The sequence below is a fragment of the Rattus rattus genome, chromosome 1, assembly GCF_011064425.1.
Source record: "Rattus rattus isolate New Zealand chromosome 1, Rrattus_CSIRO_v1, whole genome shotgun sequence".
NCBI classification, from domain to species: Eukaryota; Metazoa; Chordata; class Mammalia; order Rodentia; family Muridae; genus Rattus; species Rattus rattus.
In genome coordinates this window covers 236,993,133-237,020,290 of record NC_046154.1, presented here as the reverse complement: position 1 = coordinate 237,020,290, position 27,158 = coordinate 236,993,133, and the positions used below count along the sequence as shown (strand labels likewise).

Sequence of the window (27,158 nt, the reverse complement as noted above, 5' to 3'; positions counted from 1 at the left end):
AAGGGAAAACTGCTTTTTTCTGACCAAGCAGGGACTAGTCCATTTTGCATCTATCATATCCGTGTCACACCTATTTCTGTTCTTCAAATGTGCTTAAAAATTAATGTTTCAATGGATGTAAAATGGATTTTAATAGGAGTTACCCTAACACATCATGGATTTACCCTAATATTATATAAACCATCACTTCTGCAACTATTCATATGGATTTTTAAGTCGCCTATTCCTCGGAGGTTCTGAAGATTGTTGTTGCCTTCATATAACCCCCAAACCTACTATGATTTGTTCAAAAAAATTTACCAGTCAGCATTGAAATAAAAAAATGATACATCACACACTATGATAAACTACCCCATGTGGCTTGGATAAATTAAATACTTTAAGCTTTCGGTCTCCCTAACGATTTGGAAATGAAGCAGCTGTGATTTATGACTCCAGCTGATAGCTCGATCTGAAGTTTACACTTTGAAAAATGCCATATTTAAATTCTCCTATAAATAAAAAAAACTCATATTACTCAAAAAATCCAGCCTAAGATGTGCCTGTAATAAATTAGAGATTGTCACATTGGGTGGAGAAATCGTCAAGACTGATGGCTTTCTTCTTTGAGAAAATGGACCGAGTGAGCCTGACACAGGACTGTGTCTATCTGCTACTTTATCATTGGTTATTGTTCCTTCCTATCCAACCTCTTTTTTTTTCCTTCATGCCCACACTGATGACCACAATCGGGTCCACCTGCGATTGCTAAGTTACAACTTGACATACATTTGAAATCCACACCGATTCCAAATATCCATATTAATATCGTTCTGGATATTGTTCGTTTGTTTAAATGACAAAACAGCTGGTTAATTCTTTTGCTTCCTTCAGGGGTGGGGGACTGTGAATAGCAGATAACAGAAAAGCTGCCTAAACTTGGGGGATGGGCTTTGGTTGCTGTCAGCTGGTGCAAGTTTCTTTGGTCGCTATCTCTCTGTCAAAAGCTTTGACAAATTCTATATACACCCTGCCTGGGTTCATTATGATTGGAGGATGGGCTTCTTTAAATGATAAGTCCTCTTCTATCACAGCAAAGAGCTAATTTCACTAGAGTGCAGTGTTTAGTGTGGAACAAACCTCAGCTCAGTTCTCTAACAAGTTCCTCCTGTTCTTTATTGTAATTTTTTGAGGTATAACATGAAGAAATGTTCTCATCATGTAGTTATCATGATGATCTGCCAAGGTAATATACCCAAAAGATTTGCAATTCATGGTATGTAATCATGCTATGTAATGGAAATTATTATTTATTGGAACGTTCAATTATTATTGGAATAAAGGTTATTATTTTGGAATTATCAATGTATTTATTAGTCAGCTAGGTAAAAATCATTGAGGACATAAATATCTCAAGTTTCAGAGAGGGATGGAATATCCAAAAGGGGTCCTCCATTATACTGTCCCATAGTCGCAATACCCACCTAAGCTCTCAAATAGTACAAGTAACTCAGGGTTGTACCAATTTCTTCATGAACCCCTATAATCACCAGATTCTTAAAAGACTCACAAAGATAAGTCTGAGTTCCATCTCCGCCACTTGCTTGCTCTTAGGATTGTGCAAGTCAGAGACTTCTTTTGAACTATCATTTTTTTAATATTTATAAATGAAATAGGAACCCATACCATGCATGAAAGTTATCAAAACTCCCCCATGCAAGCCTTGCTTGTTTTACTCATACGCTAAACTAAGTACTAACACCATGATCATTATTTTTTTTTCTGGCACTGCTTTCCCTGCCCTCCCCATGTTGCTCCTGGTGCTTCAGATTTTCCATGGGGGCCAATCACTTCCTTTCTACTCAAGTTAACAGCCCATTTGACACACTCTGAGAATTCACCTTTTCTGCCTTTTCCTCTGTCTCCATGTCCTTACCTTGTCCACAAGTCCTCAGCTTGCTCATAAGAGCTCTTGTTTTATTTCTGAGGCACTTAGTATACAGATGGCACTATATAAGTGTTTAATAATCACCATATGGCTTCCTTGGAAATTCTGTCACTCAAGGAGAAATACAATAAGACAGCTACATATTTTGACATGAATGGGAGGCAGATCTCTATTTTCCTGTACCCATTGCTAGAGTTCCACATAAAACCAAAGCTGACAATCATACCAGGCTAATAGGAGTTTAGATATCACCAAATTTGGAAGTTGAGTAAGACCAAATATTCTATCCTGAATGTTTCTGTGTATGCCAAAGACAGATTAGTTGGGCCTATAAAAATCCAATCTCTGTGTGAGTTCTTCTATTTCAAGACATTGATTTTAGTAGCTAACTTTGAGATTTACAATTAGGTCCATTTCCATCATGATCTTCTGTCTCCTGGATGTCTTCTTCAAGGGCTTTGTAGCAGATCTCTGTGTCAAAGCTTTGTACTACATATAGATGCATGTGTAATGGAGAGCGATTGCACCTTTGACAAATGAAAAACAAGATTGTCTGGCCTGTTGACAGTTGTTGAGGTGCTCTTCTGACCTGGAAATATCACAGTTGAGTGGTTACAGTAATTGATTGAGAAAACACTTGTCAATAGCCTTCTAATGAAAGAGAGAAATCAGGAAGACAGATTACCTTTCTGGAACCTGGGTTTTGTTTAGCAAAGATGAGCTCACCTCCAAGTCCCATTTGTGAAATAAAAATATAATTCTCTAGCCAACATTTTCAGAGGAGCTCCTCCGTAAATTTAGAGCTCTAGAACATATCTGGAGCTTTATCAGGAGGTCAGAACTCTCAGGCTATCGATGTGAGCCATTTAGTTTCAGCTGCATGTACATTCGTCAAACTTTGAAGCAAATTTCCAATATTTAAAACCAAGTTACTTCATGTTTAAAATCTGTATTTTCTACCATTTTCCAGAAATGATACCACAGGAAATAATGGCCCATCATTTCCATGGGTAGCTGCTGCCTCCTGGAAATGGCTATGTGTGTCCAGCTTTGCCTCTGATCTAACCATCGTGTTACTATATTCACTGGCGTTCAGCATGTTGTTCTCTAGAGGATTTCCAGGTTAGGATCCATACTTTAGGCTAAAGATACTAGTTTATACCTCCTTGTTATAGGAAATCAATAATAGATTTATAAAGCAAATAGAGTATAAAGTAAAGATAAAATAAATTATGAAGTAAACATCTAACAAATAGGAAAAAGTCACCATTTTGTTTTTTAAAGTTTCTACATGGTAAATCCATCTAACATCTAGCATGGTGGCTAACATACATACCCAGTTATTTCACATGATGGTTTTGTTGTTGGTTGGTTGGTTGGTTGGTTGGTTGGTTGGTTGGGTTTTTTGTTGTTTGTTTGTTTTGTTTTTGTAATTCGTACCTCCAGAGGTAGACTGGAGTGTTGTTGAAGGGGGCCTATACCTGCAAGGCCAGGACTTTGCTTGGTGTTCATTTGTGTCAACTAATTGCTAGTAACCTAGAATCATTCATTTCCTGAGATAGCTACTTCTCCAGAGACAAGTGGAAAGGTGAGAGAAAACCACAATGTGCTATACCACTCATGGACTCTACAGTTTTATTGCAATAATGTTATATCCACTCAGAATATAACTCTAAGCAGGGCAACAATTATGAATTTCTTATTGTCAGAAAAAAGTCCTTAAAGTAAAAAAGAAGGCCTCAAGTAACTTTTAATAGAGTCACACAATAAACTGAGTAACCTAAAGGGCTCTTTCTCTGAGCCATAGCCTCAGGAGGTAGCACCCAGAATCGCTTCCTGCTCTAGTTTTTTACTTAATATAGTCTAAATAGAGTCCTACCTACTGTTCATGACACATGCCCTTCCTTGTGAATCTTTCTAGTGCAATTCTAATCCCTCTTATCAGTTTTCTAGTGGATGAAAGAGAAGGATGAGCATGCAGAACTCATAGAATTTAGGCAAAGAATTTGTTTTAGATCTGATTGCGTTTTCTTTTTTCCCCTGGACTATTCTCTTAGAACTACTGAGTAACAATTAACCTGTCACTGTCACTGGGTGAAACTTCAAGCCAGTGTTCATCACCCTAATAAACAAGGAATGTATATCTTCATCCTTAAACTATACTTCCCAGTCCAGAGTATCATGTGGAGCCCCTGGCTTTCAAGAAGAATAAGATGAGGCTTTTCTCTGATTCACGCTAACAACTACAGTCTCTGACAGGCAGGTGTCCCGCCCAAGAGAAGGACCGCTTTTCATCTTCTTATTTTGCTGTCTATTCTCCATCCTTCCCATTCAGTCGAAATGAGAAGAGTGAAGAGAGATAAGAAAATGTTCACTGAGCTATTATATAAAATAGCTCTGAAAGCTACATCTACACCTGTACATTCAGCTTCTCTTCACCAAAGGATCAAGTTGCCTTGTTGCAGTAGTCACCCATTCCTCCCCTTGCTCTATGCTCTCATTGTATGAAGTTCATCCCTTAAGCAAAACATTTGTCATGATCGCGTATGGTCAGTTCGCCAATACCTGTCGTTTTGAGATTCTGAGGACCTTCAGTGAAGGAGGTTTCTTATTTATCTTCAGAAACTAAGAACCCAGCATATATTTTCCATCAAATGCGTTAGTGTCAGTATTTATTGGAAGACAGATGGAGGTCTATTGCATATTGACTATGTGAGAATTAAAATCACACAAGCTCCTTAGATCACTTAAAGTCAGGCTGTTAGGAGGGAAGATCAGGAATTAAGGAAGTCTTCATCTTTATTAGTGGTAGCAACACCTCACCATGGCATGACAGTTTTAAATGAAGCATGCTTACACTAGCTTCTCTTGAAAATTATGTAAACTATAGGAGAAGCTCTCCAACGCAGCGTAGTTCAACTTCTTGTACTCACTGAATAAAATCCTATCAAATTTTCTACATAAAATATATTTCAATGAATTTTCCAACTATATTCTGATTAGAATATCTGCTACCCAGAATTCAGTTGTAGTTTAGAAATTCATGCCATGGTTAGAGTCTAGGAAACCTCTTTTTCCATCTATCTCAGGCTCAGGTGAGCACATCAATCACAGCACTTCCCTTTCCTGGCTGTCTCCAGTGACTGCTTCAGAGATGTATCTGTATTGCCTAGACAATATCACAGGACTTTTTTCATAGGCTTCAGAGAAATTTTCTGCTAATTTAAACCCAAGAGAATATAAATTTTGACTGCTCAGCCACCACCCCTCTACCAAGAGGATTGCAAAATTTGTCTGAGAATGGTGCTAACTCAAAGAAAGATAAAGAAAGAGATATTGAACCACAGAAATACTATTTGAGTTTCTGAGTAATTTTCTACATTTAGTCAATATTAGTTTGAGGCTGTATATCTATTTATCTGTCATCTCTTCATATCATTCATTTTATCTATATAAAATTACAAATAAATATGTCTTGTAATCTAAGTAGGTGAAACAACTTGTTTTGCTTGAAATGTAAATGGTCTTAACAGATTAATAAACTTTTTCAACTAGGAAGTTTCCTATAAACTCAGATTTTATAATTTCCTCCTGGAAAGTATGGATAAGACCACCTATAAAAATCTGAGAACTCCATGCATGAATTCAGGTGACCTATAAACAATAACACTTACTTGTTTACCCAGATACTGTGACAATGCCTAGAGATACAGAAATCTCATCTTGCTTTTCAAGTAGCTCATAATTCTAGCAGGAATCAGATTCTAAAAGTCTAATCATAATGTATGTGAAGGAGTAAAATACAAAGTAACTGGGGGAGAGTTTAAAGGAAGAATAACTTAGTATTGGTTTATGAATAGACTTCCTAATTAATGGATAGAATGAGTTTGTAGATAAAGGGGTGAGTGGATCAGAAGAATGTTCCTTTTCCATGCAGGCTACATGACAGCACCATTTGGACTGTTGCAATAATTCTGATACTGGGACTCACCTGCAGAGTAATGAATGTGGACTCTGGAGTGATGCCCAAGCACTGATGCTTCCCAGAAGCCCCAGAAGTAAGTCTTCCACACATCCAGGATTCTCCAAGCACCATCTATAGTTGCCAATGAGAACAATGCTCAGTCTTTATGTATCCCAGTCACTTTGGGGAGTATATGATTTTCTGGTATCAGGGTTCTGACCTGACAGTGTGATTAAACAGCAGAGGGTAGGATCAAAACACTGAGTTTGAAAGGTCTCCACATGTAGTTTCAGCCATAGCTTAAATATTACCATGAAGAGTTCATCATTCTGGAGGTATTACGTAAACTAGATGATTTTGTCAATTTAACACTAACTAGAGTCACTTGGAAGGAAAGAACCTCAACTTGAGGAATGTTGCACTCAGATTGGCCTGTAGGCATGTTTACATGGGATTTTCTTGATTTTTTTTTATTGATAATGAAGGATCCAGTCCAGTATGGACAATATCAGTCCTAAACAATTGACCCTAGCTTACAGTAAAAGTTAAACATGAGTCTGGAAGCAAACCAGTAAGTATAGTAGCACTGCTCCATGGCCTCTATGTCTGCTACTGCCCCTATGATCCTGACTTAAACACATTCTCTGGGTTCCTCTGATGATGCACTATGACTTCCTAAGTTGCGTCAACGAGTGTTTTGTCACAACAAAAGAAACAAAACTAGAACACAACTAAATGCTCATATATCCAGCTAAATGCATGCATATTTCAGGGGTATTTGGTTCTTCATAGAAAACTTTCCAAACAAAATAACAAGACTATGTTACAGATGAAGAAATACACACATTCCAAATGCAACAAGGCTTAGCCAATGCGACTGACATATACCACTTGCATGGGCAATTGAAGCCGAGATATAAACCCTAATTTGCCTTGTTCCATGATTCAAATTCTTTTTAGTATAGCATTCATTTGTTCCAGCACTCATTGATTGTCAGCCAGTCTATTATTCTTCTAACAACCATTTAGGGAAAGTGTGTGGTTTTACTCCCAGAACATAAAACACTCCAAGAAATAAGGAGTGACCAAAGAAAAACAAGCTATCTCCTTAGAAACATAACCACACAGACTTAGGTGTAAACGACTAACTCTTGTGGAATGGACCAGCTTTAAGCCATCCCAAGTACCTCAGTCTGTGAATACAGTGAGTAGCTTGTTAAATCTTGCTCTGGATACAGCTCTGTGACTATATGACTGCCTTCATAGAAATTCAAGCCACATAAATCAGACTGTGAGAAGTTCACCCATTCCAATCCATAGGGCAAGCTATATCAAATGTGCTTGATTCTCCTCTAATAAAAAAAATGACTTGAAGATCAGGAGCACCCGGGGCTTCCCACTGGGGAAGGAGTACCTGACAAGAGGGCAAAAACAGCCTTCATTTTCGAAATGAGATTTGCCTTCTGGGTACACAGAAAGGAGTTTCTTTGTCTATCTCACTCCCTGAAACAAGTGGCCTTTTGTGATTTTATCTGCCAGTGGTACCTGCCTGAGAGGACTGGGATCCTGTCATCTTAGGCAGACAAAGGCTCCAGAGCCAAAGGGACAGCTCCCTTTCGTCCCTTTCACCTGGATGGAGTCCCATTACAGGTACTCCCCTGCCACTTCAGAGATGCCTGCCATCATACCATCTGGCCTCAGAATGTTAGAATTCAGTGTTCATCTTTCTGTTCACCCACCAGGTCCTCTGCCCAGCTTGTAGCAGTTTCATTCCAAGCCGCATTTTCAGCTTCATCACTTGCTAATGCCCACAGATAATGACCCTGTGGTGCACACACCATGGCCCCTATCTTGTGCTTTCCCTCTCAGAGTGCCTTCTGCCTCTCTTCTTACTTCCTCTTCTTGGAAAGACACCTACATGTTTGTCAGCTCTTCTAGGAAGACTATCTGCTGTACTGGGAACAAAGTCTTTATAAAACACACGTGCACCACACACACACACACACACACACACACACACACACACACACACACACACAAATCCATGGATTCAGAGTATTAGCATTCGCTCCTCAAACCTGCTTGACAAATATCTTAACCACTGAGCTATCTCCTCAGTCCCAAGCAAGCAAGCTTATTTAATTCGTTCACGTTAACCACATCCTTTAAAATTCTTTTGCCAGGTTTTTCTGTCACATTCTGATTTGGGCAGCTATATAGTGGTTTTTTTTTTTCCTTACATGGATGAGGTGATCTTTTGTTGGGGGCCAAAAATCTTCTGATGCATATTATTCAATTGTTACTCTTACATAACAGGCTCTGACTAGATACTTTGGATTTTTAATTCTTCCATTCTTAGTTGATTTAGTCCATAAGCTTTGGTGTACAGCATCATATAGTAGCAGTTGTTTTACACACACATATACATGTGAGTGTGTTATATGTTATAACATGGTATATGCTATAAGGACTCTGTAATGTTATATAAATATATTATAATATTATAATATTATATAATATATTATTACAATTATAATATAATATATTACATATACCTCCGTTTGCTTTTATAGGTCTATTGCTTTTGAATACACCTTAGAGGATTTCAACTAAATAATATCTACATATTAGACTCTGTTGAAGCCTAATTTTCATCATTCTCTACTTTTAATCCTCATTTTTTCCATAATGCTACCATATTAGTACTGGAATATTTATATGCAGTAAAATCATCTGGAGATCTTGGGCCTCCTATTCAGTTATAATTAGTAAGTTTGAAGTGGAGCTCAATAATTGACGTGCATTATATACTCAGTAGTATTAATACTGATAACTCAGGAGCTTCCATTTGAAACTCACTGATCTATGCTCAGTTAAATGTTCTTGGGCCTATAGAATGCATGCTAAATTATTTGTTTACAATTCTATGTTTCCACTCACTCAGTCAATAAGACAGGTAATGAAAGTGATTCCATAAAAATCTGAAAATTCTAATTATCTATTGTTGTGAAATGAATTATCCTAGCTTAAAATAACAAATTCATATATTTTCATCATTTGTTTTTTGTCTACACATTTATTTTATTAGAAAAATGACTTTATTATAATGAGCTTACAAAAACCACTTTGGGTAGCCTGGTCCCAAACTCTAAGCACCTTGGTGAATTTCCACACAGTTAGAAAGGTCATTCTAAAGCCATGGAGCTTGGTTTCTGGTTTAATATTTCACTGTCACATTTTTATTCACTCATTGAACACTAACAACAAAAAAAATACGATGTCAGCCGAAACTAGAAAAATAGCATTATGTCCTTTATGAGAACTCTTGTTCTTTTGCATTCATTTCATTGCTTCTCATCTCTTGATATTACCCTTTCTTGATTTCTTTTTAAAATATAATACTGTATACCATACTGAACATCTGTTTACACATATACATGCATGCATTAAAAGCTCGGATATACATAATGAGGGAGAACATGCAATTTTTCTCGTGTCTCATCATTTCTAAGGGTTGACAATTATGAGTGGCTCTGCTGAATGGTTTAAGTTCAAGATCTTTTGAGGTTTTAGTCCAACTGCAGCCTTTTCTGAAAGCTCATTGAGAGGATCTTTTTCTAAGCTCAAATATATGGTGCTACCAGGTCTCATTGGTGTTAACAAGAAACTCAGATTCTTTCCTTCAATGTGCTGGTGTCTTCCAGAGATAGAAACTGTCCTCCTCCAGAACAAATGCTTCACCTGTTTCAAACCGCGTTTCAGGGTGGGAAGTGATTTTATGAGAATGTAATAAGTACAGGTGTATATCAATTACTGACTACCTCTCAGAGTAGCCATAGGAAACCAAAGCGATTCTTTTGTGTACAGTATCTAGGGATGACCTTCCTGAGGAGAGGGAATGCTTACAGACAAGGCTGAAAAAGAGGAATTAGCCAGCTGTATCAAAACTGAAGAGTAGAAACTTCTAGATGTAAGAAAACCTAATACAACAAGCAGATTAGATGAGAAGAATAAAAACTAGGTAAGTATAGTTATCCTGTGGGGTAGCCAACATCAATGATATCAACAACAGTGACAATTCTATAGGCTTTATCATGTTCAGTAATGTGCATGGGCAATGTGAGAAAAAAATGTCCATTGTTTCTAACTTCAAAGAACTGACATATCAGTTAAAAAAACACTCTAAGTTTTTCAATTTGTGTAATAAGAAGGGGAAAAGTCAAGATAAATTGGCTTCAATGTGTTTCCATTACCATACCCATTATTTCTCCCTGTGTGGGTCCCAATTATGTTTCATCAACCTGTGATCAAGAATTTAAGAAAAAAATGCCAATTAATTGAAGGAAGAAAAGCCTGTTTTATATCTATCAAATTTAATGAGACCAGACCTTTCCAATACTGAATAATGCTCAACTTAGAGCTGTGGAAGCACCAGAGGATCACAGAGTGCATTCCAGCCTTCCTTTAACCTCCAACTTGAATCAGGAAGACACTGGAAATAGCATGTTGTGGAAACAAGCCCAAGTATTGTTTGAATGGCCCCATAGACTCCTATGTTTGAATGCTGAGTCACTAGAAAGTGGCACTACTTGGGAGGGATTAGGAAGTGTGTCCTTGTTGGAGTAGGTGTGGTCTTGCTAGAGAAAGTTTACCACTCTGGGCTGGGCTTTGAGGTTTCACAGGCCCAATCCAGATCCAGTCACAATTTCCCTCCCATTGCTTATGGATCCTGTTATAGATCTCTCAGCCACTTCTCCAGTACCATATCTGCCTGCATGTCACTATGTTCCCTGCAGTGAAGAAAAGGAACTAAATATCTGAAACTGTAAATAAGTCCCAATGCTTTCCCTTACAAGAATTTCTTTGGTCATGTCTCTTCAGAGCAGTACAACACTAAGACACCAAACTATCATGGCATCATCCATGGTTCTCCATCCACTGATTTGATCAATAGATATACTGAACAGCTGTCCCAGCCACAGTGCTTGAGGCAATGAAAGAATGATTAGATACTGGGACCAGGGCACCTAGGTCAGCCTGCTATCCACCTGCGGATGTGACACAGAGACAGCCTCAGGAATACGAAGCAAAGAGAAAGGAGAAGAAAGAAACTGAGGAGCTGTCTGAATATCTTTGCTTCAAAACCAGCAGCAACACATTTTATATGTACCCTGTAAGATTTTTGCCTCTAAGTCTTCTCCTCAAAGAATGCAGAAAAGCACTTTACACAATCCTTTCTTAGGTAACAGTAATGACAAAAAATCAACAAACTGTGCCCTATGCAACAAACCCAACCTTCTGCCCAGTTTTGTTTACCTTCGAGATAAGAATGGTGATTAAATTTCTAAGGAGTCAAAAATACAGCGAAAAGTACAGTCTCATTATTGATAAAATTAAAATCCCAGTTTCCCTGAAGTTTTCTCACAGCCATCCTCCCTCATCTTGGTGCTGTCTAGAGTTGTTTGATGTGAGAATAGCAGAGCAAGGTAACTGTGATAGACCACGTGGTTCCTTTATATAAATTCCTCCAGACCACCAGGATAGTCATATAGCTAATTTCCCTATATTTTTTCATGCCTTTAATTCCCAGGACATCTTTAATATAAATTTATATTTACAATATAGTTGCCTTGAAGATATGGGTCTGGCCTTTTGGTAGAGTGCTTGGTTTATATTTTGAAGATACTTAAAACTAATAACATAGACTTATTTAAGATTACTTATTTAAACCACCCAGATCCTATATGCTTTCCTAATATCAACCTATACTCAGGGTAATAAGAATCTTGATGACTGATATATCATCCCCAAACTTCACCCAATAGAAACACATACTGAGGCAGTGCATTGATCTTTTCCAATGCTTATGATTCATGAATGAGGGGCTACAGAAAGATGTGACCTGAAGAGCATAGACAACTCCAACCTTTACAGCTACTTGAGGCCCTAAGTTGCAAACAAGAAAGGAATAAATAGAAAGAAGGGTGAGAAATGCTGTGAATGCTCCTTGGATTATTGCAACTCGCTTGTTGCTAGGGTGACTGGGATGGCAGAAGCTCAGACTAACAGTTCTTCAGTAATATTAAGTAATGAAATGCATTTTAAAGTCATTTAAATTTCTCAGTACTAGCTCAAGATACTCTAACAAGAATATATTAAAGTGTCTGTTTATACTCCTTAAAATACTTTTTTGAGAAAAAAATTCAAATTACAAAGTAAAATTTCTCCAAGATGACAATGAATAAGTAACATATCTTTTCATGGCACTATCATGGACGAGGGTGAAAAATGTAAGAGCCACAGGATACAAAGGAGTGGCATGGAACGATGCCCATTGTAGTTATTGGCACAGGACCTAGAGAGCTTCAAACCAATCTAGACCTCAGCATGAACTTGAGCAATGATTTCCAGGCCACACCTCTTACTGAGGTGATAGTCACTGGGTGAAGAAGAATCATTTGTTTTTAGGGTGTACCCACTGGTAGTTTGCTGTTGTTATTGTTGTTGTTCAGTCAATAAGCTCAGACCCAGGCACATCTGGGGAGCATTAGTTGGCCCTAGAGGTTATTTGAAGACCTGAAGTTGTGAAACGACCACATGACAGATATAGAGAAGTTGGAGGAAGAACGTGGGGGTTTGGTTGGGACCATATTTTATTGAAAACACTCATGAAATTCTGAAAAATAAAGAAAATTATAATGAGGAAAAGAAACTTAGATACATTGAATAAATAATTTTCGAAACCAAATTAGTACTATAAGCTAACCATAAAGTTGTTATAGTTTGTCCTACCATAACAGCATGCTTGGAAGTAGGTAGTTTATTGGTTTCTTGAGTGTGGGAAGAAAAAACATTCCATACAGTCTAGTGAAGACTGCATCTGACAAAGTCTTTCTTTGCTATAATCTCACATGGAAGATGGAGGTTCAGACAGAATAGGAAAACTGGGGGGAGAAAATGAGATAAAAGAAAAACAGAGAGAGAAAGGAAGGAGAAAAGAGAGACTATCTCTCATTTTTGTAAGGAGTTCAGACTCACAGTTAAAAAGTCACTCTGTAAATAAAGGCATTGGTCCATCTGCTGTTAGAACAGTCTGGCCTAATCTTACTTTTATTACAGCCTACCTGCTCATATTTTTGCATTGTAAATAAGTGTCCACATGTGCATTATTGACATACACATTAAAATCAGAGCAATAGGCATGTCTTTTACAAAAGGCACAAATGAGAAATAAAATAATACAGTGGGAAAGAGGAAAGGAAGAAAGGAGGAAGGTAGAATTGAAGGAAGGAAGCAAGGGAGGACAGAAGGAAAGAAAGAAGCACAGACAGAAGGGCTTTCACAAAGAATTAATTACCAAGAGCTGTTATTTAAAGTAATAGAATTCCCCAAATCTTAATAATTTAATGAGATTTTTTAAATAATTCATTTATAGAAAACTAATATAAAAATACCTCATAGTTGCTTAAATTACCTTATTGCTATTTTAAATATATATATATATATATGTCTATCAAAGAAGAAAATGCAATCAAATATTGCATCCATGTTGCAATTAATGTAAATATATACTTTCATTAGACTAAAAGGAATATCACATGGTGCTTCAAACTATCAATTCTATGGGACAAGAAGAACCTGTGGTCTAACCTTTGGGTGAATTTTTTTCTCTTTTAATTAACATAGAAATGTTCTAATAAATAATACCCTTATTTTGCTTCGAAGCCCACACCTGATGAAAGGAGACGAAATACACTATTTTTTTTAGATATTACTTTTAGGACAATGAGAAACATCCCTCAACTTGGACAGGTCTGAAACCTATCTGTTGGGGGTGGTTCACAAGCCTAAAATGCAGGGACCCATGGGGGAAAGCAAGCTGTGCTCTATCCATAAACTGCAGTAATCGTGACATCAATAGAGACGGATGCCCCTGATGGGAGGCAGAGACAAGGCCACTGAGCAAGCAGCTCAGCAGGGCCAGATGGTATTTATTCAAGGGCTCATTTATTTGTATCAACTTACGTATGAAATAGCAGGGATTCTGACAAGGACATGTGATACCTCATTTCCTTGAAGATTAGGAAGCTGCATACATAGTATTTGGCCTAGGATGAGATTCTAACGAAGGCAGAATGAGGCCAGAGTTGAATGAGCCCCGGGCAGAGCCAAGCTTCCATGAACTATCTAACAGAAAGAAGTGTGCCCTGAGTTATGTACCCAGTTGTATCCTCATGCTTCCTCCTAAAAAGTTAGGCTGGTGCACTTTGAGAAGGCTCCTTTCAGGACTTTAGAGGGGGATCTTCTTTGGAGAGAGCATCACTGATAAGATGAGGTCAGACTAGAGGACTGTAGTCTGATATAACAGCTTCTATACAGGAAAGTGGTACACATATACACACATATAAAATACCATGTGAAGTTACAGAGACACTAACAAAGAGATTGTCATTGGATGACAGAAGCAGAGACGGAGTCAGGAAAAGGATTGGCAACGATTTCCCACCTTCTTCCCAACCCTAGGATGATTCAAAGATGAGATCTTCTGAAAGTGACACAGGAATGCTTGACTTTGACTCCCCAGGTCTCTGAACTGTAAGATAATAAAATTCTAAACTATCTAGTATGCAGTACTCTCTTACAGTAGCCTCAACCAGGAAATTAAGCCATCTCTACTAGCCCCCACAAAAAAGCAGGTAGCCTATGAGAGAATCACAGCTAATTACTTTTCTTTGCTTGCCCTTTGAGTTGCTACAGCTAATCACGATGAGTCTCACTGATACAATGATATAGTGGAATCAACCTGTTTATGAGAAGCCAAAAGAAAGGTGGACAAAGCTGAAATGTGGGCGGACTAGCCTCATGGTAACACATAGGCATCCATGTCAGCAAGCAGAGGAGTAAAATGGAGGTGTCGATGAGAAAGAATTGTGTGCTGGAAAACTCATATATTCTGTCTAGTGATTACAGTGGCTGAACCACTGAAATCAAAGTTATCAAACTGCATTAGTTGTGATGCCTTGGAAGTTATTTAACATCTCTGGGGTTCAGTTGTCTAGTTTCAAAAATGGGCATACTGAGTAGTTCCTAACTTACAGAGATATGGTAAAGAGTAAGTGACTTGGTGCTAATATGCACGCTTAGAACCAACCCTGCGCATGATGTTTTAATGAACATCATGCCTGACCTGGCCTCACCAACTTAGTCTCTGGGCTATTCTTCAATATCAGTTTTGTCAAGTTATAAACAAGAGGCTAGGGAGCCTGAAAAGAGGGCTCAATGATTAAGGGGCCATCTCTGAAACAACAAATTGTTCTCTCGGAGTACCTTAATTCTGTTTGGAGCACCCATATCAAGAAGTTCCACTGGTCTATAACTCTAGCTTCAGGGAATTCAGTACACTCCTCTGGACATCCTGGGCACTATACTCCTAGGTCCATACTCACTTGCAGACAAACAGACATCCAGACACACATACATGCACATGTACACACTTAAAAATAATAATTTCAAAAATCTCAAAGAAAAAGATGCTGAAACTTGACATTAAAGAACCAATAATTGCTGAGCTGAGATAAGGCAGCCTTGTAGTTTGGGCCCCGATTCTGGCAAGAAAGAGGCAATATGCGACAGAGCAGGAATGTGGAGTGTTTCTGTGTCACCTGAAGTGAAATTGTCCCCAGGTGTGAATTACTGACCTGTTCAGTAAAGTTGATGTACTGCTGAAACTACTTTATTGATTATCAGTTAGGAACAAATGTGAAGAATGTCTGCTACTAAGGAGAAACAGAGTACACTTGCCTTTATAGCATGGGACCAAGTAATATTTGTTGTCATTTGTCAAGTGCCTAAGGAAAAGGATTGTATGTCCCTCTCCTTCCAAAAAGTTGCAACTAAAAACAAGAATAAAGAAAGGCACAAAATTTTGAGAACTACTGTGTCCAAAGGGCCTAGAAAAAGCCATCACCCACAGTTGAGTTAAGAGGTGGTTTGGTAAAGGAAATACAATCATAGAAACTTATTGAAAGGTGGGAGCAATGTGAAGGCAGAGAGACTGTCTCATAAGACAATGGATAATGGATGCATATGAAGTTGTCACACAGTGGACCAGGTGAGGGCGAAGGTAAGAATATGAATTATTCAACACAGCTGGGTTTTCCATTGCTTTTACTAGTTTGACTCACAAACCATGTAGAGAAGTCATGTCCTCTAAGTATTTCTCATAAATCAAGACTTGGGACTCCTCTTTGCTCCCAGGAGACTTCATCAGCATCTCCCATTGTATGGACCATTTCATTCCTGAATGATTGAATGGGACCATTGCAAGCAAGAAGAAAGTCAAGCTTCAATGACTCCTACTCTGTAAATATAAATGATACATCCCATAATTATGACAAACACAAATCCCAACTTTCAGGTTAGAAACAATGATTAGTAATACTTATGCTTGTCTCCAATAGTAAACTCCTTCAAGACTGGGAATGTGGGTTGCAAACATCCCTGTGTTAACCAAGCCCTTACCCCATGTGCAGTATGCAATTGCCACAGGTGGTGATCCACATGAGGAGAAGAGCACCAACCAAAAGGAAGCTGAAAACCCATAATGGGAAGACGAATCAAAGCTAGAAAGTAAGAACTATCTGGATATGCTGAGGAACATGGCCTTTATTCTATTTGGTAAAATCATAGAATTTGCTAGATTTTGCTATTTTTGTAAGAAGAATAGTTGATAGAATATATATATGTATATATACAGAATTATGTATGTATATAATATAATTCTGTATACCAACATAAGAACATACTAAAATATACACTTTTAAAGTGAAATTTAAACTTTGTTTCAGCTTATCAATCTAATTTTAGGTTCACCTTATATACTGACAGCAATAATGAAAAGAAGCAACTAATTAGAAATAAAAGAAATTCTATTCAAAAGATTATGATGGTTAATCATGAGCAGTCATTAACCATAGTCTAACATTATATCCTGTGTCACGGGTCATCAGAGGTCCCACTGTTTGGATTAATAGAAGGGTGGGTTCATTGCAGCTTGGAAGAGGTGAGTATAACCGGAGTAATGAAATTACCATCAAGAATGTACTCAGACAGAGAAAGGACAAAGGAAGACATGATAGATTACAAGAAAGAAATGGACAAAAAAATGAAGAATGCAAAGAGGAATGGGAATACAGTGGGAAGAGAAGCCAGAGGAAAGTGGAAAGCAGGCACATGAGGAGTTACTTGTCCCTACAGGCTCCCATTTGTCCCTCACATTCACTTCCAGGTTCCCTTCTAATGCTGTAGCTTCATCAGTTTGGAGTCTGATTACCATAGCTGACACAGCATAGAGCCTGCCTATTTTTAGACTAAATTAATCATTTTCGTGCGTTATTTTTGGTTCAGATCATGGCTGGAGTGCACAGCAGCCTCTTCGTTAGCTGCCAAGAAGAATGTAAACAAGGTTGGGTCGCTGCTTGGCAGCTTCTATATTAGGCTCTGCCATTGTGAAGCCAAATTTCCTAAAGAGAAAACTAAAACTCTCTTGTATCCAAGGAAGGTTTTCAGATACTCAATGAAGTAATGAATGAGCTGAATGAATTTGGTACGACTTTGACCACTTGTTCTCTTTGTTCAGTTTCTTCTAACTCAGAAACTCTTTAAATCAGAACTATTGACCTGTGACTGGAGTCTTATTCATTGTGGAATACTGCCTGGGGAGTTACAGGATACTTACCCATGGATGCCAGCAACACCTTTCACTAAAAACTTTCTCCAGTCCTTTTCAAATGACTCCTTAGGACATACACCAGGGTGTTCGTTCCTAACTGCAAACCACTGGTTTACATCAACAAAGCCATAATAATATACCATAAATCATGTCACCATAGACCTCTAGCTCCCTTATGTCAGAAAATTTAGGTTGTAACTGATGACTCACAAAATAGTAACTTTTTCATACATCTGGATTCTCAGTGGTTGCTACTGCTTATTGAAACCCCAGGCCTGGCTTTTCAGGCTACCTCTGATCTCTCTTGCTTTGCTCCAAGCATGTACCATTATCTATTCACAACTGAGAAAACCTATGTAAATGCTTACTCTTTTGTCCAGAAAGTGCAAGGACACTAGGAAGGTGAGACAATAGGATAACCATAGTCCTAGCTCCTTGGTATTTTCTGAGCTGGCTTGCTTATCCATTTCACGAATAGTCTTTTGGCCCTGTGCCAAAGATGGGATGTTCATCTCTAAGAAGCTAGTTAAGTCCCATTGCATTGACCAAGCTAAGTGTCCTTGTACCCAGTGCTCATCAAAGGAGCCATTTCCTGCAATTCTAGACTAGTGTATCTGAAGTCACCACTTCCCACTCTAAGAGCTATCCAGTCCCAGCATGACTGACAGTAGGAATGTCTCTTCCCACAGTTTGATGTTGCAACCTCAGAAAGACAATCAGCCAAAGAACTAGCACCAGAGCCTGTCTGTGTCTGAGATATACAAGGCATAGACCATCCACATACAGTATCTTAATTTCTCTTCTTATAGGCTAAATTTACTATTGGAGAGAACTCCATGATAGAGTAATTATAATGAAACCAAACAAGATTGGAACCAAGAGAAAACATACAACCTGGTCCAAGTTGGTAAAGGAGACTCCAGAGCCAAGTAGAAGCATAAGCAATGATTATGAAGGTGGACAGAAGTTAGCCAGATAGAATTCACAGAGGGCTGAGGGGATGCAGGAAACTATTCCCAAAGTAAATGTAGAAAACATTTGAGATATCATGAATGTCTCAAATATAAAAACTGTCAAGATTGTGAAGTACAAGACAGAGGGTAGGGGTTGGGGATTTAGCTCAGTGGTAGAGCGCTTGCCTAGGAAGCACAAGGCCCTGGGTTCGGTCCCCAGCTCCGAAAAAAAAAAAAAAGAACCAAGACAGAGGGTAGAAGATTTTATATTTGACTTATGAAAACTAGAGGCTATAATGAAATCTAGAAGCTACAATGAAATGATTGAATTTTGGAAAAACTCGGCCAAGACTCACCTGAGCCACCTTATAGTGGGTACTGTGATAAGCTAATCACATTTTAGAGAGGGCAATGGTTTCAGTTTTATGTTTGAATAGTAACTCTTACCTTTTCCATCCAATAAGGAACACTCCCAGCTCTTATAAATAAAATCTACATTGCATATGTTAGGATAGATGGAAATTAGAGGTTAATATCAGAATGAAGGCAAAGAGCTACCTGAAGCCACACCGTGTCCCAAACAGTTGGCTCATTAGAACTCCTAAAGGATCCTGTGCATGGCTGAGTATAGCATCAGGCCCCACATTGACCTTTGCCCTAGAGAAAGCAACCCACACACACTCAGGCATTCAAGTCAAGCATCATGAGTAAATGTTTATGTCTCCCTAAATTTCATGTTGAAATCCTAAGACTCACTGTGCTATAATTAGGTGATAGGGGTCTTTTGGGTGGTGACTAATTAGGTCATGAAAACACAGAGCTATTGTAATAAAATTGGTACATTTATAAAACAACTGCTTTTCTCAATATGATGCTAGAGAGGGAAGTGAGCAACCTGTAAGCCAAAAGAGAGCATCCACCAAAACACAAGTCTGCTGGTACCTTCATATTAAACTTCCTTCCTTTTATGTAAAATATGTTTGTGTATAAGCCACTGACCATGGCAGTGTGCTACACTACTCCCAAAGGACTAGTATTAACTCAATACAAATCTTCTTACCCACACTGTATATTCTGCTAGCTACCAAGTTCCCTGTCTACTTCTGAACATGATGAAAGAAATAAGGGGAACAGAGTTAATGTGTCTGATGGCATTGGACTGATACTGGTACTCTTGTCTCCTCTCAGTCACAGCCTTACTATTTTATTTTTTTATTATTTTCTTTGTAACTTATCTGGGATCCTCTCTGAAGACATGAGTACTTAGAGATCAAAGATTAAATTAGACAAATACCACTCATTCTTCTTAATAAAAAAATGTTCAGTTTACCTAGTTCTATTCTAAGCATTCTGCTTTCCTATCTGTGCATATCCATGAACAAACATACCCTGTCCCTAGCTCTGACTGGACATAACTTATAAGCCAGTCTTTGTCGCCTCTAACCTACTGAACGATAATTTACTTAAAATTATCTGGCTTCTCTTTTATACAAACAACACCCTTTTAGTTGATGATTTCCATCCATTTATAATATGCTAACATGTAAATATAGTCTTCTATCTTCAAAACTATCATTCCCTTAACTCAATGTCTTTCTCTAAAAACTGCCCCTGTTTTTCCCTCCTTACATACCCATTACATTAAGAGAATTAACTGTAGTATCTGTCTCTATTTTTTTTCCATTTTCTCTTTGACCTATCAAATCAACATTTGTCTTCACCATCTGCTAAAACCACTTTTGTCAACTTTACCAGCATCTTTCATTTTGCCCAATCAGTGAGTATTTCTTTGTGCCCATGCTACTGTTTCTTTTTTTTTTCTTTTTTTTTTCTTTTTTCTTTTTTTCCGGAGCTGGGAACTGAACCGAGGGCCTTGCGCTTCCTAGGCAAGCGCTCTACCACTGAGCTAAATCCCCAACCCCCCATGCTACTGTTTCTTAAACATCATTTCATAATTGCCTCTCTCTTCTAGAAAGATCTTCTTTCCTTGGCTCTGAAACCACACACTCCTCTGGCTCTATTCTTGCTGATGGCTGCTTCTTCTAATTCTCCTTCAATGGATCCCTGCTTGTACATAACTACTAACTACAGCAATTAGCTTGACTTTGGTTTCACTCTATGTGTCTTTAGGACATGCATCCATGGCTTTAAGTAAAATTTCTCATGTTCTCTACTGTACTTTAAACTTCTCCCTTGATCCCTGGCTTGAGAAGACAAATACTCCCATAACCTGCCTAGTAATTACTTGTACTTATTACTACATCCCAAAGGGTACTTTCCCACCTCTACTTCACACTTGCTCCCTTCCAGTTTGCCTTATAAAATTTAATGATAACACCATTCACCCAGTTGCATAGGTCATAAATCTAAGACTCTTTTTTTGTTTTTGTTGTCTCCTTTTGTAATCCTAGGAGTCAAACTTAAGGTTTCATACGCGCTATGTATGAGGAAAATCAAGTGCTTTCCCACTGAGCCTAGCGTCCCCAACACTAGACTATAAATCTCAGAGGTGGTTCTAATTCTTTTCTTTTCCTAACACTCAACACCCATGTGTAGGCAAGCTCTGCTGGCTGTCACCAAGACACATTCTGAATAGGAATTTCTTTCATCACCTCCACTGCTGCCCATCAGTGTCCATTACTATCACATCTGTGCTCTTTGTCCAACCTCAGAACTTCTCTTCTACAGTTCATTCTTCAAAAGTAGCAGTCATCAAAATACACTTGACTGACACCCCCTTCTTGCTTACCAATATAAAATTGTTTCCCTCTATATTTTTAATTAAATCTAAATCCCTAAATGGCCACCATGGTCTTCCCCACTTCTACCTGTCTATCCTCTCTTCTACAGTCCTTTCTCTTTTGTAAATGTTCTAACCATCCTGGTCTGTGTAGAGTCCCTGTTCTATGCCAAGTGTACTCTAATTCCTGGCCCTTCAATCTGTGTTTTCTTTTTTTAGGAAGTTCTATTGTACCTTATTAATTTCTGTACTATCTTCTGGTCACACAAGTATTCATGCAAACGTCCCTTTTATAGGTATCACTTCCACTGCATGCTTTTGAACAGAAGTCACATTTGGGACCTCATGCAATGGTCATCAATTAACAAAGGTCTACTTTCTTTATAGTACAGTGCACTGAATTTACTAGGCATTTATTAATTGTACTTTATTTGTCATTAAGGTAATGTGTTTCATAATGACATTTCCATACATGTCACATAATGTACATTGGTTATGTTAAATATATATATGTTATATATTATATTCAATAATCATCCTATTATTCTTCCTTATCTTCCTAATAGGCTCCCTTTCATGTTCATGCTCTTTTAAATTAAATTCAACATATGATACAAAACAAGTGATGATTGTTTTTGTTAGTCTGTGTTAATTTTTAAACATGATAATCCCAATAACATATATTTTCCTATATATTTTATGATTCCACTCTTCTTTACATATAAATAAAATGAGTTGTTTATATATACAATGTAATATTCTTTTTATCCAATAATCTGGTGATAGATACCCAGGCTGCTTCCATAACCAATATTATTATGAGCAGAAAAGTAATAAGCGAACATGCCAATACTTTATAGTTGTGCAACGCACTTTTCTAAATTTTATTATTTACATATTGGATTCCTCATATTGTTTCCCATCTTTTCCCAAATGGAATGAGAACATACCATATCTATTTTATTATTACATGTTTTTTTTAACTAATTTCTCTATCTGCTCAGAATGCCTTAACTAGTATCTGATAATAATACATTCTAGGCAAGTGTTTACTTCATGAAAGGACAAGCTTGTTTCCAATTGTGCTTTCATCCTAGATGTATGGTTAGTGTTGGAAGGGTAGTTTACTGGATGAGATGGTGAGTACAATGATGATAAATGGACAATGGATTGGTTGGGTGGGTGGATGGATGGATTGATGCTTGCCTAGATATAGGATATGAAATGTGTTTTCTCAATTATCCATTGCTGCATAATGAACCACCTCAAAACTTAATATCTTAGAACACAATTCATTTGTTTAGCATCAAACAGTTTTAATTATTTCTAAAATTGAGGGATTTGTTTAGGTCAGTTTTCTGGCCCTGGTAGTGTTGGCTAGAATACTGTCATAGCTATAGGTATTGAAGAGCTAGCTTTAAAACCATAATAGACAAAATATCTCATTTATATGAAACAGTTCCTCTTGGCTTCTGGCTAAGAATTCAACTGGGAATGTCAACCATTAAAACATAGCTTGTCGTGTACATGTCACATAGGTTTCTTCCCACATGGCAAGTGGGTTACAGGACATTAAGGACTGAGTATTCAAAAGGATTCAAGGAGATGCTGAAGCTCTTTCTGACCTTCTCTTGGAAGTCCTAGAATATCATTTCTGCCATATTCTGTTAGCTAATCAATGACTAAGGTCAGCCTAAATTTAAAGTAAGTAGCAGTGTGGATATTAGCCATCTGGGAAACTATCGCCACACCTATAAGCAGACAGCTCTCTGGGTTATGTGGGGAGAGCCTTCTGTCCTCTTTACTTTGAGTAAATACACCTTTGTTTCATATTTTAAGCAGACCATATCTTAAATAATCATAAGTGATTTAAATAAATGGCTTTTTATGTCAAGCCTTTACGCTTCAATAACTGCACATTCATTACAAGAAGATTTGCTTCCTTTCTGTTCCAAGATTTCAGTCTTGTTTCACGTTCTTTAAACTATTTTCTGTATTCTAATTAGGGATCTCTTTTTTTCCATCTTTGTGTTCCAGCCACCTGTTTCTACCATCACATCTCCTCATTAGTTCAGAGAGTCTGATATAGAAAGTAAAAGTCAAGTCACTTTGAAAATAAGAGTTACAAAACAGGGTCTGATTAACCAAGTGGAAATAGAATTGAGACCAAGGATTAAGTGGCAATTGTTAACCACTGGTCCCTGTTCAGTTAGGTTACCACTATCTTTCCCTCCAAAGTTTATGGGAATCATATGTAGAGTCATGACAGAGAAAGAGGAAGTCTTGGCCTTCTCCTCAGACTTATTCATAAGAACTGGAAAGTGGAAGGGGAAGCCCTGGGTCCTGCTAAGACTGAACCCCCAGTGAACTAGACTGTTGGGGAGAGGGCAGCAATGGGGGGAGGGTTGGGAGGGGAACACCCATAAGGAAGGGGAGGGGGAGGGGGATGTTTGCCCGGAAACCGGGAAAGGGAATAACACTCGAAATGTATATAAGAAATACTCAAGTTAATAATAATAAAAATAAAAAAAAAAGAACTGGAAAGTGTATAGCTCGTTGTGTATACTTTAAAGTTCAACAGTGGTGACAATGATGCTTTGTCTGTTAATTTCCTATCCCAGGTGTTGAAATACCATACAAAATAGAAACTCCTGGCAATTATGACATATCTTATTAGCACATATTATTCTCCATTGAAGAAGTGACTACTCCTAGCTTATATGTCTCATAGAGTGTTTCATACCTATTTCTGGAAGATAGATAAATAGATAGATAGATAGATAGATAGATAGATAGATAGATAGATAGATAGATAGATAATATATATGATATATGTGGCAATATATATATATATACATATATATATATAAAAAAGAAACTCAGTAAGAAGCCCCTTATATGAAAATTCACTTCCCAGGCATCTTTTCCATATTGATCCTAATCTGTGAAAAAGCATTGACCTAGAACAAAAATAACTCTGGCCAGTTAATTGCTGTGCTGAACCTCCTCAGAGGTGCCCTATGCAGTAGGCCAAAGCTTCAACCAGCAGATTCTTCACTATTCTTTTTCTTGCTGGAGATGAAATTTGCTGAGGCCAATAGCCTGGTGAATAATTCATTTTCCCAAAGAATAATTTGTAAGCCCTGGAATTCTATTTGGTCAACAAAAGAACAAATGTTAAGAGATAGTAATCCTTTCCTCACCTACATAACATTTTATGATGTTTTTCTAACCATTCTCCATAGAATAAAGATAATGGCCATACCTAATGTACATTGATTTTACAATGTGCTAGTTTTTTGTGCTAAGTTCTTCCACACAGGAATCATAGCCTTTAATTTTTAATGCTTGAGATAGGCATTGGCATGATTATCTATCCTTTGCAGTGGAGGAAAGTGAGATTTTAAAAAGTTAACGTTCATGAAAGCACACAGAATCTAAACTTGCTTCATAGTCACTATATGTCTCCCATAGAGACATATCTTCAAATCTCTCCGGAAGTCAGTAGGCAATATAAAGATATAGGCTAATTTGACAATCATTAAATTCCCAATGAGTATTTAAAAAAGAACATGAAGGATGGTTCCAGTTTTCAAAGGAGAAACACTGGGCTACAGAATTGCAACAGGGTACCCAAGTAACATATACGATCAAATTAATTTATGGCATGGAGCCTTAGTGTCTCCCCACAGCCCTGTGGTAATTCTGACAGAGCCAAAGAGATTGATTCCTCTAAGTCTTGCCTTGTACTGTGAAGAACAAATGTAGGGTGGGATATAGCAATAAATAGAGCGCCTCGATGACATTTTCAGCCAAGAAGATTGGCTTATCAAATCCCCATCAGCCCATACTAGATCATATCAAGATTTTGCAATATGAACATAATGTTCCCTACTGTCCAGGATCTAATCCTTTTTCATTGGGGAGCACATTTGCAAACAATGACTCCTAACTCATGAGGAAAAGCATCCAACACTTACTCCACCAGGACCTTTAGTCCACATTGGAGGCAGCAGCCCCGAGGTTAAAGGGCTTTCCTGAATCTAACACTGAAGTGCTTGCTTGAAAGAAGATTTCCCAAAATGAACCCCCAAAGAAACTGAAAATGGCATGAATGTACATCCTGTTACTCAACACACCCTGGTTTCCTAATGCAAAGTCAGGAAGAGAAGGTGCCAACATTCCTGAATGTTAAAATCATCACAGAACAAACTTTTACTGTTCCCACACTTGAATGCTAACGTTAGAGTTCTTCGTCTCCTCTTTACTTATGGAATCACTGCAAAACCCTATGGGCCGTGTTAGTCCCCCGCTACTAATTCTCCTTATCATTCTCAATAGGGAATTTTCAGGCTCATCCCAAGCAAATGGCTTTAAAATCTAGGTTGTCCTGTTTGGAAACATAGTCATGGGACCTGAGAAGGAAAAACACTTTTGAACTTTGACGTATTTCTATAACCACTTCCCTAATTAAATCTCATAGTTTCCTACAGAAGAAGCAGTCTTCCTCACTTCTGTGTCACAAATAGAGAACTGAAGGGTGTACTGTAGGCCATGAAACCAGACCCTCTTTTGCAGCCACTTGAACCCTGATGGGCTTTGTTCTAAAGTCATGAAGGTTGAACTCCATCTCCCAGCCCTTTGGCTCTTTGATGAAAGCAAAATGAGATATTTTGTGTGTAGTGTGATGTGCAAAAATGTAAGACCTGGTTGTATTTCTTGGTCTAGGGATTTTAACATTACTATTGTAATTTCTCTATCTGAAAATGGAAACAATAAGGAAACATGCTTTATTTCATGTGTTATTGTTTGGGGTCAGTAACATACTGTATGGGTTAAGTTTTTCCCACGCATATGAACCACAGACAGACACACACACACACACACACACACACACACACTCACACACATGTACTCACACACACATTTGCACTGACACACAATCACATACACATACATACACACACACACACATTCATATATACACAGACTCACGTACACTTTTGAAACACTTAGCAATTTTTTTCTAAATTGTCTTCACTCATTTACTGGTGTTTCTGATGATCATTGGATGTAAAATCAAAGACTTTATCCATAAAAGACACAGCAATGAACAATATATGGGGGCCCTACTTATAAAATGTACTTTGTTTCTATAAATTAACACAAATTAAAGTTATTTCCCATCATTAATTTCAAGTCAATGCCACCATTTACTTGGCTAAATGTTTGCTTGGTTCTTCCCCTGGCTGGTCCACCCCATTCCTTTCTCAGGTGGGGCAGTTCTGCTAGTAACTGCTGCAGAATGTGTTTTCTTGAGGGGGGCGGTGTAACCAAAGGGATGGAAGTTTTCTGGAATTTGACACCTACTGGCTATGCTTTGTATGTGTGCTGATGAGAAATTCGAATGGGATTTCTGCTATGTGCAGGCACTGTCCTGGGTATTGTGCTGAGCAAGAAAAGAAGAGTGCACGGGCTTAGGCACTGTGCTAAGTGGGAGAAAGGCTGTGCAGGGAAAGGCTGTGAAGCATACACAGCATTTTTCAGAGAGGCGAGATGGGTGAGTGCTGCATTCCAGGGCAAGCCACTAGTGTGAGCAATCATGGACAGCATGTTCTAGACCTTCATGCTTGGGCCCTACCACAAATCCTCTATTCCTTTCTAATTATATACACATATACATCATATGCATACACATATGCACATGCATATATATATACATATATGCCTTTATCTATGTATCTGCTCATGGGCATGTGTGACATGAAATATACATTTTTAATTTACTAAAGAAGAGATTTGTTAAATTTTAATTTGGGGGACAGAATCAAAACCTATATCTT

General features: G+C 37.9%; 1 long non-coding RNA gene across 1 annotated transcript in view; it reads right to left on the bottom strand.

Moving 5' to 3' along the window:
* LOC116912065 overlaps nucleotides 1-27,158 on the bottom strand; it is a 113,460-nt gene that overhangs the window by 16,182 nt on the left and 70,120 nt on the right. Inside the window, exon 2 of the long non-coding RNA XR_004389419.1 lies at nucleotides 5,919-6,023. This is a non-coding gene — a long non-coding RNA (uncharacterized LOC116912065). The remainder of the gene's footprint in view (nucleotides 1-5,918; nucleotides 6,024-27,158) is intronic.